We start from the raw sequence: 14919 nt of genomic DNA, 5'->3' as shown, positions 1-14919 counted from the left end.
TGAATGAACTATTCTTTCAGACCATAATGCTTTGAAAATTCAAATTAATAACAAAGTGAATCAGGGGGAAGTGAAAACACTTGAAAAAAACTTGTAAACTGACCAACCTATGGGTCAAGAGGAACTCAGAGAAGAATTCAAAATTCTCCTTGAACATTTGAGGCATAGCAAAAGGGGGTTAGAAGGAATTTAATAGCAATGAAAGCATTCCCTAACAAGCAAGAATGGCCTCAAATAAATATTCTAATAGTTCAGTTTATGCAGTTATCAAAATACCAACAAAGAGAACTAAAAATAAGCAGACAGAGGAAAATTAAACATAAAGCAGAAATCAATAAAATAAAAACTAGAAAAGTAACTTTAAAGTCTAATTAAAAAAAGAGGTAGTTCTTGAAAAGACAAATCAAAATAACAAGCCATTCTTAACACTCAACAAAATGAAAGAAAGAGTAAAAACTCTAATAAAAAATAAAAAAATGATAAGGAAGACATCAAAACAGAAATCAAAGAAATTCAAAGTATAACCAAAGATTATTATAGAAATCTTTCTGACATGAAACTAGAGAACCAAGAAGAAAGGAATAAATATTCAAGAGTGAATGAAAAAAAACAGAACTTCTGAACATACCGATAACTCTAGGAAATTGAAATAGTAAGTCTCCCCCCAAACTAAACTCCAGGTCTTTACTAGCAAGTTATTACAAATCTTTACTGATTACTTAGTCCCAATTATTTTCAGGCTTTTGCAGAATATCAAATATTGAACCCTCTCTACATCTTAAGCAGAGAGAGAAACCACTAAGAAAACTATACATCTAAATCCCCAATGAATATAGACACAAATAAACTTAAAACAAATTATTAGCAAACTGAATTCATCAATATATTAAAAAGAACATTTACCATGAACAAAGGCTGGAGTGATAGCACAGCAGTAGGGTGTTTGCCTTACAAGCGGCCAACATGGCCGGCCCGAGTTCGATTCCTCCACCCCTCTCGGAGAGCCCGGCAAGCTACCAAGAGTATCTCACCCACATGGCAGAGCCTGGCAAGCTACCCATGACATATTCGATATGCCAAAAATAGTAACAACAAGTCTCATGATGGAGACGTTACTGGGCCTGCTCGAGCAAATCAATGAACAACGGGAGGACCGTGACAGTGACCATGAATAAGTAGGATTTATCTCAGTAATGCAAGGATGTTTTAATATGCCCAAGTAAGTCAATGTAGTAACACCATATCAATGCAAGGAAAATAATATGCATCTATTGATATCCATAGTCATATCAATAGATACATAAAAAGCATTTGAAAAGATATAGCACCCATTCATGATAAAAGCTCAATAGTATGGGAATATAAGAAACTTTTCTCAGTATAGTTAAGGTTGTTTAGTGTCTTCCTACAATAAGTGACATGCTCAACAGTGAAATCCAACACTAAAAGCTTTTCATTTAGGATCAGCCATGAGAATAATTAAAAAAAAAAAAGATCAGCAACAAGAGAAGACTACTCATGCTTACCATTACCGTGTAATATAGTATCAAAGATCCTTGCCATAGTGATTAGATCACGATCACAATCACAATCATCCTGTTGTTCGTCAATTGACTTGAGCAGGCACCAGTAACGTCTCCTGTCTTAGCCCTGAGATTTTAAAAAGTGCCATATTCAAGGCTTTTTCAGGGTTAGGAGAATGGGCCCATCATTGTTACTGGTATTTGGCATATCGGGTACGCCATGGGGAGTTTGCCAGACTCTGCCATGTGAGCAGGTCACATTCGGTAGCCTGCCAGGTTGTCCAAGCAAGAATGAGATAATAAGATGTCATTCCTGGAACTGGGTTTTATAGTGATTAGATAAGAAAGTGATATTGAGTCTGGCCAGATTAGAAAATAAGTCAAATTATCACTATTTGCACATGGCATGATACACTGCTTACAAAACCCCATAAAGTCTACAGAACTTCTAGAAACATTAAACCTACAGAGTAATGTGGCAGGCTACCAATACCCCACCGTCAGGGATGAGGCTCCTTTCCACCCCCGACAAGCCCTGCTGGTCTCTGCACCCTTGCATGTATGCTATTCTCACTGTATGAGGTGGTATCTGATTGTTCTTTCGATTTGCATTCTCCTGATGACAAGTGATGCAGAGCACTTTTTGCTTCTCTTTATGATGAAGAAGAGCATATGCTAATTGACAACCTATGTGTCTGTAATGAGGAAGCTCTTCACCAAAATTTATTGTTTGATTGGGGGTCACACCCAGAGGTCTTCAGAAAGTACTCATGGCTCTGAACTCAATGGTCACTCCTGGAGGTTCTCTGGGGACCCTCTATTTTCTTATTGGGTTTTTTTTTGTTAAATTTTGTCAATGTTTTAAATATCTTGTGTATTCTCTTTTCGCAAGATGTATAATAACAAAAATCATATGCCACAATCAAGTGGAATTCATCATAAGGGTTTAATAATGGTTTAACATATTCAGATCAATTAGCATAACACACCATGTCAGTAAAAAGAAAGATAAAAATCTCATAATCATGCTATTAGATGTAGAGAAGACCTTTGACAAAATTCAACATTCATTTCATACTAATAAAAAAATGTCAATGACTAGGGGTGTAACATTTCTCAAGATAATAATGGCCATCTATAACAAACCTCATAGCATTCTTTGTGTGAAAAGTGGAAGGCATCCTGAGATCAGGACAAAACATGGATGTCCGCTCTCTCCATTTTTATCCAATACAATACTTTATCTATTTCAAATGGTAGTTTTTTTCTGAAATTTATCTCCATATAATAAGAAAATATTTATACATTTTGAAAAAAACATTTTAACCATCATAACCATAGTTACAGGACATGACATTAATTATTAGAAACAGTTCTATTCATATATATTAGAAGGAGCTCTGAATTTTCCCAATTCAGTAAAATACCACCTACATAGTTAACAAATACGGCCAGCTTAATTAAACAATGAGGCTGTTTCTTGGAGAAAAAGAAATTTATCAATCAATCAATTTAAAAGCAGAGGTATGTGCCTAAAATTTTCATTTTTAAGTTTCCTTTTGACATATATCAGCATAACAAATTTAGTAACATTTTTGTTTATATTCAAGATATTTGTTTCTAATATATCTGTTTCCTGATTTACTCCCTCTCCACAAATTATAATATATAAATCGTATTTAAAAAGTGCACTTCATTTTTAAAGCATTTTATTTCCAAGCAATTAGATGAGTTTTGCATATTAGGCAGAACTATTTAAAGTGCCATCGTTGTGAATTTTCAACTTAATTCAGACTAAGATTCCCATTAGGATTAGTGAAGCCAAATGCTTACTATAAGAGTTTAAAATACATTAAATACTTCCTTAAAATATACTTTTTGTAGGATTATATGTAAAGAGTGAATATAGCAAGCAGTTGGACAATTCATTTTTTTAGTGTCAAAGTGATGCACTTTATTATATATCATCCATGTTTGTCTTAAAAATGATTTTTGAAGGAAACTTCTGAATGCTATTTTAGTGGTGACAATAACACACTTTTATATCTATAGCTCTTAAAAAGTACATTTTTCCTACAGTGACATATTATTATGATGTCAAGTTCCTTAAGAAAGAGCATGACATTAACAAGATAGAAGACTAACTTAATGGAAATTCCATTGATAAAATGCCAACTACACAAAGCTAGTAATTGTTCTTATGCTATTATACTCTTACCAGAGAAGCAATATATCAGATACCTGTTCACCTAGGCATAACTCTAAATAATTCTGAGGTACTGCAAGTTGTATATCACTAAACTGTGGAACATTAAAAGCAACTATCTTACTCATTAATTATTGTATCTCGCTGTCTACAGTCAGGAATTATGACAGAAAATTTAATCATTAACACCTCCTGCATAGTTATCTAAAAATGTTTTATTTTTAAATGTAAATGCATGCCTAGCCAAAAAATAATGCAAGGATTCTACTTATCACACACAAGTTAATAGCTGCAAAGCATAAAATTTTAGGTATTTTTTCAATTAAAGCACCTTGATTTACAAAGTTTTCCATAGTTGAGTTTTAGATGTACAATATTGCAGCACCAGTTCCATTACTAGTGTCAGCTTCCATCCACTGATGTTCCCTGGTTCCCTCCCACACCCTTCTTCCCCTCCAGCACGCCCTATTTATACATAACTTTCTAAGTTTGGTTGTTGAAGTTTGAGTCTCTTGATTTCTGTGCTGTTGACTCTGTGGTTTGAGCATTTGGCTCTATCATTCCTCAGCACCACCTTTGTACTTGACTCCCTTGACCTGGCCCCTACTGCTTCTCACTCAGCTGTCTCTTCTCTCCCTCCCTTCCACTCTTTCTTTGTTTCTCCTTCCTATTCTCTGGGGCCAAGGTTGACCTAGGCATCCCCCCTTTAAAATATTGTACTCCCTTATTTACTTATTCTAAATGCCACATACAAGTGGTATCATCTTGTGTTATCCTTCCTATTCTGGCTTACTCAATTTATCATGATGTCTTCTAGTTCCATTCATATTGCTTCAAATTGGATGATTTCATCATTACTAACAGCTGTGTAGTATTCCATTGTGTATATGTACCACAACTCATGATCCACTAAACTGTCATTGTACATCAAGATTGATTCCAAATTTTAGCTGTTATATGAATAATGGTGTGCATACATTCTTTTGAATGAGTGTTTTTCTGTCCTGGGGATACTCAAAGGTAGAATTACTGGATCATATGGGAGCTCAATTCTAAGTTTAATGAGTACTCTCCATTCTATTTTCCTTAGGGATTGGACCAGAGAACATTCCTATCAACAGCAAACAAGTGCTCATTTTTTACCACATCCCTGCCAACAGAGATTTTTATCAGTATTTTTGGTATCTGCCATTCTTACTGGTGTAACATGGTATCTCATGTTGTCTTGATTTGAATTTCTCTCATGGTAAGTGGTACTGAGCAATTTTTCATGTGCTTGTTGGCCAACTGTTGGTCTTCCTCAGAGAAGTGTCTATTTCCTCTACCCATTCTCTGATGGGGCTTTTAGGTTATTTTGTTGATCTTCATGAGTACTTTACATGAGGTTCTGGATATCAATCCTTTATCTGATGCATTGAGCACAAATATTTTGAGATTTTAGTATTTTAACTAAAATGTTTTGTTTCATTATATATCATATAACTCTGAGTAAGCTGTGTGTCTTCTTATCATACAGATAAATTTCCTTCAACCTGAATTGTTGTTTTACGTAGAGCGCAATTAAACTTTAAGATTGAAATAGACAATTTTGATATTTTATATGCATTATCTGTATTTCTACTATTCAATTTTGTATTTATCATTGTTTTGTCACCTTCTTCCTCTTGGTCATTGAGCTCCTGAAATTAGAGATTTTCCATTTTCTCCTGTCTCAAACATAAAACCAGATACCTATTTTTGGTTTTGGTGCCAAACTTCCTAAGTGGTGATTGTAGGCCTGCCAGTGATTCGTGGTCAGGGAAGCTGAGAAGTCAACATCAGAGAAGTTGGCAGTATTCAAGGTGTGTATCCTAAGCCTGTCCTAGTGTCCCAGCTTCCATTTCCTCTTTTGAAGCTTGCTGTGAAATTAGACCAGTTAGACATGTGTTATAGTTAGTTGCTTCTTCAGCAATTAATCCCCCTCCTGAAAAATTCACTTGTTCTTTTAATTTTGGCTTTTTTTCTGTTTTTCCTTTTCGTTAATTAATTTTCAACACCTGTCCCTTCACCGGTGTACAATTCCCACCACCAATGTCCACATTTCCCCTCCCACCCCCCACCCTCTGCCTGTGTCTCTGGCAGATTCTTTTAATCTCTCCCTCACTCTCTGTAAATTTTTGTTATGTTTTTGTTTTGGTGGTGCTGCGGATTGAACCCAGAGCCTCACACACTCAAGACAGGCACCCTGCTACTGAGCCTCCTGCCAGGTGTTCTTACGTTTTGAACAACACTTGCATCTAATGTGCAAATACTTTCAAAGCTTGCTGCTGAATCTCAGGTAGTGTGTTCATAAAGAACTTATTAGGGGAGGTTCCAAACATAAGAAAAGATTTGCAAGCATACCTGCTCCTCCCTGATCTTAAAAACAAATAAGCGGGAAACCAGTGCTCACTCCTGCTTCCTACAGGCAGTTACCTTGCCAGCCCTACGCAGGGCCATCAGGTCACACCTAAGCCCACTTGAATGTTCTGGCTTGAAAATTAACCTAATTACCCCAGAACCTCAGGAACGTCGTTGAACAAGTGTTGGAATGAGATTTAGTTCTAGGAGGTCAAGAAATGTATGTGAAAGTCAACTCCATCCAACCAAAGAGCCAGGCCCTTTGTGGGAGAGAAAATTCGGGAATAGGCAACAGCAGAAATACGGGGGACAGTCCGCACACTTGAGGGGCCCTTAAAGGAGAGTCTCACGGTCAAATTTGGAGGTTAGGGTTTTAAGGAGAGTTACCTAAAGTGAAGGAATATGCATAAGGGTTGGGCATGCGCAGCTGGATTGGGGAGGTGCTAAAGTTACAGATGCAAGTAAAGATTACATACTTGCTCACATTGTATCCAATCATGTAGCAAGTTAATATATATTTGAGACTTAATTGAAAGGGTGAAAGAGATCTGGGATTCTATTCTGTGAGTATGCTCCAGTAACTGGCTGGAATTGGATTTTATTTTATCGTGAATCTCAGAATTCCTGATAAAGAAGGTCTCTGGACTGAGGTCTCAAGACCCCTTTATTTTATCAAATGCCTTTTCTTAGATACTTTTTATTTTCTGAGATAGACATTTTTGTTTTCTCTGGAAATGTTCCATAGTGCCTCTCTTACAACATTGACTGTTAGAGATAGACAAGAACTAAGATGAGTTGATCACAGAAATGACAATTCTATATCCAACTGTTACATATGGATGCTCCCAGGCCTCAGGCAGACTCGGTTGATAACACTTGTCCTCCACATTACCCAGTTATATATTTGTTTGGAAAGAGACTTTCTCCATAAATATATATGGATGAGTCATGTTAGAACTGACCCATATGTTTAACTAGTCATGTTAGTAGCAAACAAATATGTTTAAAGACTGCCTGCAAGATCATCCTGAGACTTTTGTAGCAAGTTTGAAATTCACCTTACCCCACCATTTTTGCAATTGTAAGAATATGGAAGAATTGTTAGAAAGAGAAATATGTTTTTTAACTACCCCATAATAAGTATGCTTCAAAAGTCATTTAAGTAAAAGTTTTATCCAAATGACTAAGCAAGCATCTGCTTGCTGGGTGATAATTCTGATTGTGGATGACCAGAACACATATCTATTATAAGACATTAAGTTAATTATTAGTCTATATGTGTTGGCTGGCTTTTGTCCTGACTGCATTAAAATGTTATTGTAAAAGAATTTAATAAAAACTTATTGATATTTGTCCTCAGGCCAAATAATTCTTTTAAGATCATAAAGTCATTAAAGAAAATATCTTTCAGATATCACATATGGAGCAGTATCTTCACAATATGCAACCATAGAAAAGACTAAAAGCGACATTACTCTATGCAAAAAAGTATGCCCTTATGTTAGAATAATTCAACTTAACTGAGAATGCTTTCTTCCAAAATATTTTCATATATGGAAATTAATTTTCCCTATAAAATTTCTTAATAAAAATAAAAAATATTGATGAATTTGGGTCGTTCCTCTGTCTGGGAGGTTGTATACTTCTCAACCTGAGTTGTGAAATCTATTTCTGTGGCTTTATGGTACATTCTCCTTCTCGGGAAAGAGAATCATTTCTCAATCAGGAGTGTTTACTCTCGACTCTCTCCCTTCTTTACAAGGCCGTAATCTTTCTTGAATGCATCTCTCTTATTTCATATTTCAAAAATAATACATATGAAATATAAATAAAACCAATTACCACTGAATTAAGGCTTAGTGTTTTCACATGGTAATTAGAAGGCAAATGTTTTCTCACAAAGACTCTATGACGATTCAAGACATCCTATGTGTCTGCAAAAACAATGGAGTAAATTGATCCCTCTGGCAATTCTCACCATTAGGTAAGTGAATGATTGTGTACAACTTTCACTGAAAATTATAACAGATGATGAAAGTATAAATTAAAGGATAACGGGACTGGCACACAGAAGTGATCCCTCAGAGAAAAGTCAGGGGAGAAAAGCACAGCAGGATGTGGTCCATAAATAAAAAGTAGAAGAAACTTTTTATAAATAAATAGTAGCACTGTCCTCCCATTGTTCATTGGTTTGTTTGAGTGGGCCCAGTAATGAATGTCTCCATGGTGAGACTTGTTGTTACTGTGTTTGGCATATCGAATACATCACGGGTAGCTTGCCAAGCCTTACCGTGTGGGCAAGATACTCTCGGTAGCTTGCCGGGCTCTCTGAGAGGGGCGGAGGAATTGAACTTGGGTCGGCCACGTGGGCTGTGTGCAAGGCAAACACCCTACCCGCTATGCTACCACTCCAGCCCTATAAATAAATATTTAAGATAAATTAATTCATTTTGTGTGAGTTTTAATAAATGTAGTCAACCATATAAATTTCTAACATTTATTATGATACTATTAATGCTACTCAGTTTTTTTCATGTGTGTATGTGACGTATATGACACTTTCCTAAGTCTATTAACACACTCAATAGTCAAGAAAAAGAAAAAGACAACTTCCCCATTTATTGTTTTCTGTTTGCTGTTCTTAGTATGTTTTAATATATGCCTAATGATAATTGACATGTTCTTTATTGAAAATAGCAATGCTTTATGACATGCTGAGTTTTACTAGACACTGCACATGAGCTTTAAATGAGTTTTCTAATTTTATGCATAGGTGTTTGTAGGATAACATTGTTTTGTCCTTCCTGCATAGCCTCAAGTAGTTTAGGTTTATTGGATTGCTCCCATCACAGTGCTCCCATTTCTGTGTTTATTTGTAACTTCTTTCTTTGTGCTCTGCTGACTTGTAAATATTGTTTTTCTCTTCTCCTTAAGTCCTTTGAATAGTTTATTCAGAGCAATGTACTTTCTATATGGACACAAGAAGACAGTATATGCTCTGCTTTTGTAACAAGACTCAGGGATATTTTCCTCCAGGACATCTATCTGTTCCTAAGCCTCAGCTGCCCTTACTTCCTAGCTCCCCCAAAAGCAGGGTCCCAATGAGGGACTGGATGGAACCAGGGCAAGCAGTAAGCTATGTGCTACCTTGGCATCAAGATGGGCCTTGCCAAAGTGCTGTAATGCTTAAGTATAAGTTAAGAGCTTCATCATGGACAAATGCTGTCATGATCCAAAGAGTAATAACTAGATTCAGACATTGCTAGGGTTAGGAAAGATTAATCTGGCCTGAGCTCTGTAGTCTGAGTCTGTGCAAGATGTTTCCAGGAGAGCTGCCCTACAAGCCTCAGTGTATCTATTACTGTGTCCACACAAAAATAACTACTATGAAGATGTTGATAGAGTCATTGGACTGAGGAAAGGAGAAAAACACTTTAAGAGGTATTTTTGTCCTTGGGCAGCCAGGGACGGCTTTGGAACACCCCAGGTAGTGTTTTCGTCCTTGAGCCTGTTGGTCAGGAATGGCTTTCTTATGTTGATTTTGCTACCAGACTGGCGCTGGGGAGTTGGAGAGACAAGAGAGTTGGAGAGATAAGAAAGAGAGGCAGGGTTGCAAGATAGAGTGTGGAAGACTAGCAAGGAGGACAGAGAGAGAAGGATGTAGAAGAAGACAGAAGCAGGCAGGTGGAGAGAGAGAGCCCAGGCTGTGAGATGGCGCACAGAGAGATGAGCGGGAGAGACAGGAGGAGATGAGAATGAGGAGAGTGTGAGACTAGACTTGTGGGCTTTGAGACTGGGGCAGGCATGTGGGGAGAATGGAATAAACAGCATCGGATCAAGCAACCGGCTTGGCCCTTGTTTTCTCCACTGTCTTCCCATGGCCCAGGACCGCCCTGGCTGGGGAAGTGGCCCGGGCCCACCCCAGTGCGGGTGGTGAGGGGGAGAGCCCCTGGAGATTTTACATAGGTGTTCATATTTAGGATTGCACAGATGGTATAGTGGTTAAGGTATTTGCCTTGATTTCAACTAACCCTGGTAATATCCCTGGAACCACATGATCTCCCAACTATTGCTGGATGTGGCCTTGCAGGCCCAGAGACATCACAGGGGTGGACTTGGTAGCTACTGACCCATTAGGGTCCACGCAGCACCTCTAGCCCTTGCACTGCACCACAGGCCTGTAGCCAGTGATGATCCAGAGAGAAAGCCCCTGGACCTCCTGAACACAAGTTAGTAGAACCACTCAGAAGGAAAAAGCATTGGCATTTAGGATTAAATATTGCTGGATAGTTATCAGACAACGCATGCACTGAACTCTGATTTTCAAACTGTATAAACAATTCAGTAAGTCACAGAGCTCTTCTATAACACCCCCCTCAGTCAGTGACTGCCACCTTCCCTTAGTATTTGAGGTGCAGGGTGGGCCACACTCGGCTCTGCTCAGGGCATCAAATACAGTCTGTTGTATACAACGTAAGAACCTTAACCCTTATACTATCTTTTGAGCCTCAAAACAAACAAACAAAAGCAAATAACTTTTTATATGAAGATCGAGATGAATAAAATACATTTTAACCAGGGATGACACTTATGACTAAATTTCCTTGTCATTGAATGTACTGTGATAGAGTAAATGAAGAAATTTAAATTATATGCAAAGATGGAAGCAATGCTTTTGTTTCTTATATAAATTCCACAAATCAGAGAAGGTGAAAAATATCAAAATTATTGCATAAGTGTATTTAAAATTAAATTAATCTAAAATTAATTTGTATGACAAAATAAATTTCTTTCAGAGAAAAATGTTCTTGATTTATTATATTTAAATATATAAAATTTTTATTTTGGAACATTCTTTTAAGAGTTGACATTAACATTTTACAATCTATATTGATTTTTTTTTTTTTTTTACTGGGCCCGCTCGAGCAAATCGATGATCAACGGGAGGGCCATATGCCATATATGTCAAAATCATTTGAAGATATTTTTTACTAAGTGTTGTATTTTTGCTACTTTTATTTTTGTAATTTTTTAAAAATTTTTTTTATTAGTGAATTTTAGTGAATTAGTGAATTTAATTGTGAATTTAATAGTGAATTAGTGAATTTAATTGTTTCACTAACAGTTATAGCAAATAAAATAAAATAAAATAGCAGATAAAATACCTTCCCTTGAATAAAATGCTTTTTTGACGTAATTCATATAATGCATTGAGATTTTGAGATTTAACTTCTGACATCTTGCATTTGACAAGTGAAACTGACATCATTTTTAGTTATATCAATGGGAAAACTAAGTGTCAGACATGGTTAGGCAATGTGCCTCCCATGTATGAGTTCCTAGGTTGCACTCCTAGCAATATATACACACTTGCACACAAACACACACACACACATACACACATACTCCACACTCATACATATATACATACGCTTGTTGAAAGTATGTATTTTCATGACCGAATAAATGAATTAGAAAAAAATGGAAAGAAAAATCTGAAAATGCTCCGGTAAATCATGTTATTATATTAACATCAATTAATGTTATAGTCGAACTCCTCACCAGGTTGTTTTCACTTGAGGCGCCTCAGAGTGGGGTGGGTGAGAGCCCTCCCCACCCCAAGGGACCCGCCCCGGCTTGATTAATCTTATTAATAATAGTCCTTCTTATTTAATAAAGAGAATCTGTTGGCATAGGAGTAATAAAGTTTAAAAAGTAAAAGTAAGAGCATGAGCATACTTTAAACCTTTTCATTAGTATTCTACTTGCTGACAACACAGTGATTATTGAAGCCCCAAGTACAAGGTGAAGAGCGTGTGAAGAAGAAGCAGCTAGGAGAAGCTCAGGTGCACCTTCTGTCAGGCATTGAAGTGTGCTCCAGGGGTCACACCCTTTGCTTTGTCCCGGGCAATGTAACGTTGATTCTATTCAGCACATTAAATAGGATTTGTGTAAATACAAAAGAGAATTTGTTTTTTCCTTCTATACGTAGAAAATTCTACTGACTTCAATTACATTCACCTTAAATTAAATCAACTGTTGTAGTTTTATGGCATAAACTAGAATAAAAGTCAAGGAGGATGAATAATTTACAAATATTCCAAATGCCTTTAAATTGTGATATTCATTAAATTTCAGTACATTCATTTTTTGCTTTACTTTTTCACTTCTAGAATCACAATAAACTGCAGAGCTTAAAAGTTCAGTTTTTGTAGCCAATGACTTCGGTTTAAATATCAACTTATTAAATAAGCAGAGCCCCAGCAGCCGAAGACCTCTGAAATCCAGCCACAGTTATGCTTAAGACCAATCTCCACATGCTCAGACGAGCCTCATGCGTGAAGGAACTGGCAGAGGGACCCGGGTGTACGAGACCCGGGGCTGAGGTCTCCAAGCCTGCTTGGATCGGGACTAGGTCTCCTCCACCCAGATCCCCCATCTTCCAGTAGCTAGGCGTTACACTCACCAACTGCTCCCGGAGCCGTGTAATTCTATTGGCAGCCAAGATCCAGAGACTCTAAAACCCAGCTCCTGGAAGCACACACCCATATTTGTGGCCGTGTGACCTCTTATTGACTAGTTCTCACTCTTGGAGAACCTGACAGGCTATGAAGAGTATCCTGCCCACATGGCAGAGTCTGGCAAGCTCCCCATGGTGTATTCGATATGCCAAAACCCAGTAACAATGTTGGGTTTCATTCCCCTGACCCTGAAAGAGCCTCCAATGTGGCACTTGCTAAAATCTCAGGACTAGAACGAATGGAGATGTTACTGGTGCCTGCTTAAGGAAATCAAAGAACAACAGGATGACAGTGATATAATGACTATTAAATAATACTTAAACATGCCTCTGTAAAGATGAAGACAAAAGTAGTACTAGATTAAAGTAGGTATCAAGTAAATGTTGTAAAAACACCTTGAAACCGATAGATGATATTTTGCAACATTAAAATGTTTATTATTGTTTTTGTCAAAATTCATTAGCATTCGTTAAAAAATGCCTATATTATCCAGCATCTCTAATTCATTGTACCCATATTCTAGTACAACATTTATCTGGACCTCTGTGAATTAGACAAAATATAAATGAAATACAGTTGGGAGAGATCTCATTTTCTTCAAGAATTTTATGACTGCATTACGTATATAAATATGTATATAACTGGATAGACTGATAAAGAGAGAGAAGCAGAAAAGCTTTTATCATCATAATATATTAGTATACTACTCAGTAATTTTATTAACTATGAGATATTTTGCTGTATATTTTTGTTTATATGTTTTTTTGTTTGTTTTTTTGTGCCATACCAGCTGTGCCCAGGACTTACTCCTGGCTCTGTATCAGGGATCACTCGGGATCAGGATCTGGGATTGAACCTTGTTTGACTGTTTATGAGGCAAGACTCTTAAGGAACTCTTTTTCCAGTCCCTAATATGATCGTTTGATGTTTTTCAGATAAATTTAGTTTGGATTCAATATTTCATACTCATTTAGTATTTATTTGTAAATACTAAATATCTAATATTTAGTATAAATAACAATTAGCAATTTGTTTTTTATGATATGCTTTATTTAAAATACCATTGTCTAAAACTAAGTTTATTAACCTTAGGTGACATAAAATTGCTTCCTTCTCCCTTCATGTTGTGGTGTGCAATGACACACTTGATGTGTTGCCTGCACATTTTTGATTCTTTGTGTTTTGGAAGGTGGGGAAGGCTGGGGTCACATCCAACTATGCTCAGGGCTTATTCCTCACAGCGTGCTAGGGATAACTCCTTGCAGTGCTCAGGGGATCATTTCAGGTGCTGGGATAAAGTCTTGATCAACCTGCTGCTCCTTATCCCTTATACTATCTCTCTGATCCCCAACTTTTGCTATGATCTGATGATCCCCATTCTCTGTGTGTGGTAGTGTCAGAGATCAACTCAAGGCCTGTTCCTGCAAGATAGGAATTTTTACCTTTGAGCTGTATCACCAGGTCCTGGTCTTTATGTGAATTCTTAATTATAGCAGCAAATTTGCCCATTCAACTTATTCTTTTGCATATAATGTACAATGTTGTGAATCAACATTTTATTTTAAACATATTACTATAATCCCACATGTGTCTATAGCAATAGTTCATAATATTAAAATATTTTACAATGATAGATATTTGAAAATATTGATATATTTGAGGACATTATGATTTTCTAATAATATGCAATAAACTACCCAAACTAGGTTATGTTAGATAAAGTCTAAGTGCATTCAAAGGTATAGTTTGCATGTTAGGAACTCAGTAAAGGTCTTGTGAATTGAATCATCTCTGTGTCACAATGTTTGGGACTTAGCTAGAGGTTGGAACATCTGAGAGGATCTCAGAGTACTGGGAACTGAGATACATGAAGGCTTCTACACACAGGTGTGGTATCAATGGTGAGAAAATGGAGAAGTAAATACTGAGCCTATTGACTTTGTACCTAGACTCCCCAATTCTTCTCAAAGCTGCCTGTTAAAGTATAAGAGGTAGCAACCTAAGAGAATTCCAAGAAACTAAAGCAAAATTTGCAAGACTTGCTGCAACCTGATCTTGGAAAGCAGGTGGCATGGCTCCTATGAACTCCTGCTCCCAGCAAGAGAGTCAGGCAGCTAATGCCAGATAGAAAGAGAAGGCAATTAGGGATCAACGCCTTCCAGAAGGGTGAAAATTTATACTTCAGGAGAACCTGAGCAATGTTTGGTATTAAGAGAGCCAGTATTGAACAAAACTTTGCTATTGTATTGGGAGCATATAAAACATAGGATTATTAGATCAGTCTTCAATT

This window comes from Sorex fumeus, unplaced genomic scaffold (assembly GCF_029834395.1).
Source record: "Sorex fumeus unplaced genomic scaffold, SorFum_2.1 ptg000136l, whole genome shotgun sequence".
In the NCBI taxonomy this organism is placed as follows: domain Eukaryota; kingdom Metazoa; phylum Chordata; class Mammalia; order Eulipotyphla; family Soricidae; genus Sorex; species Sorex fumeus.
The sequence above is the reverse complement of the archived record's forward strand: the minus strand, read 5'-3'. Positions refer to the sequence as shown.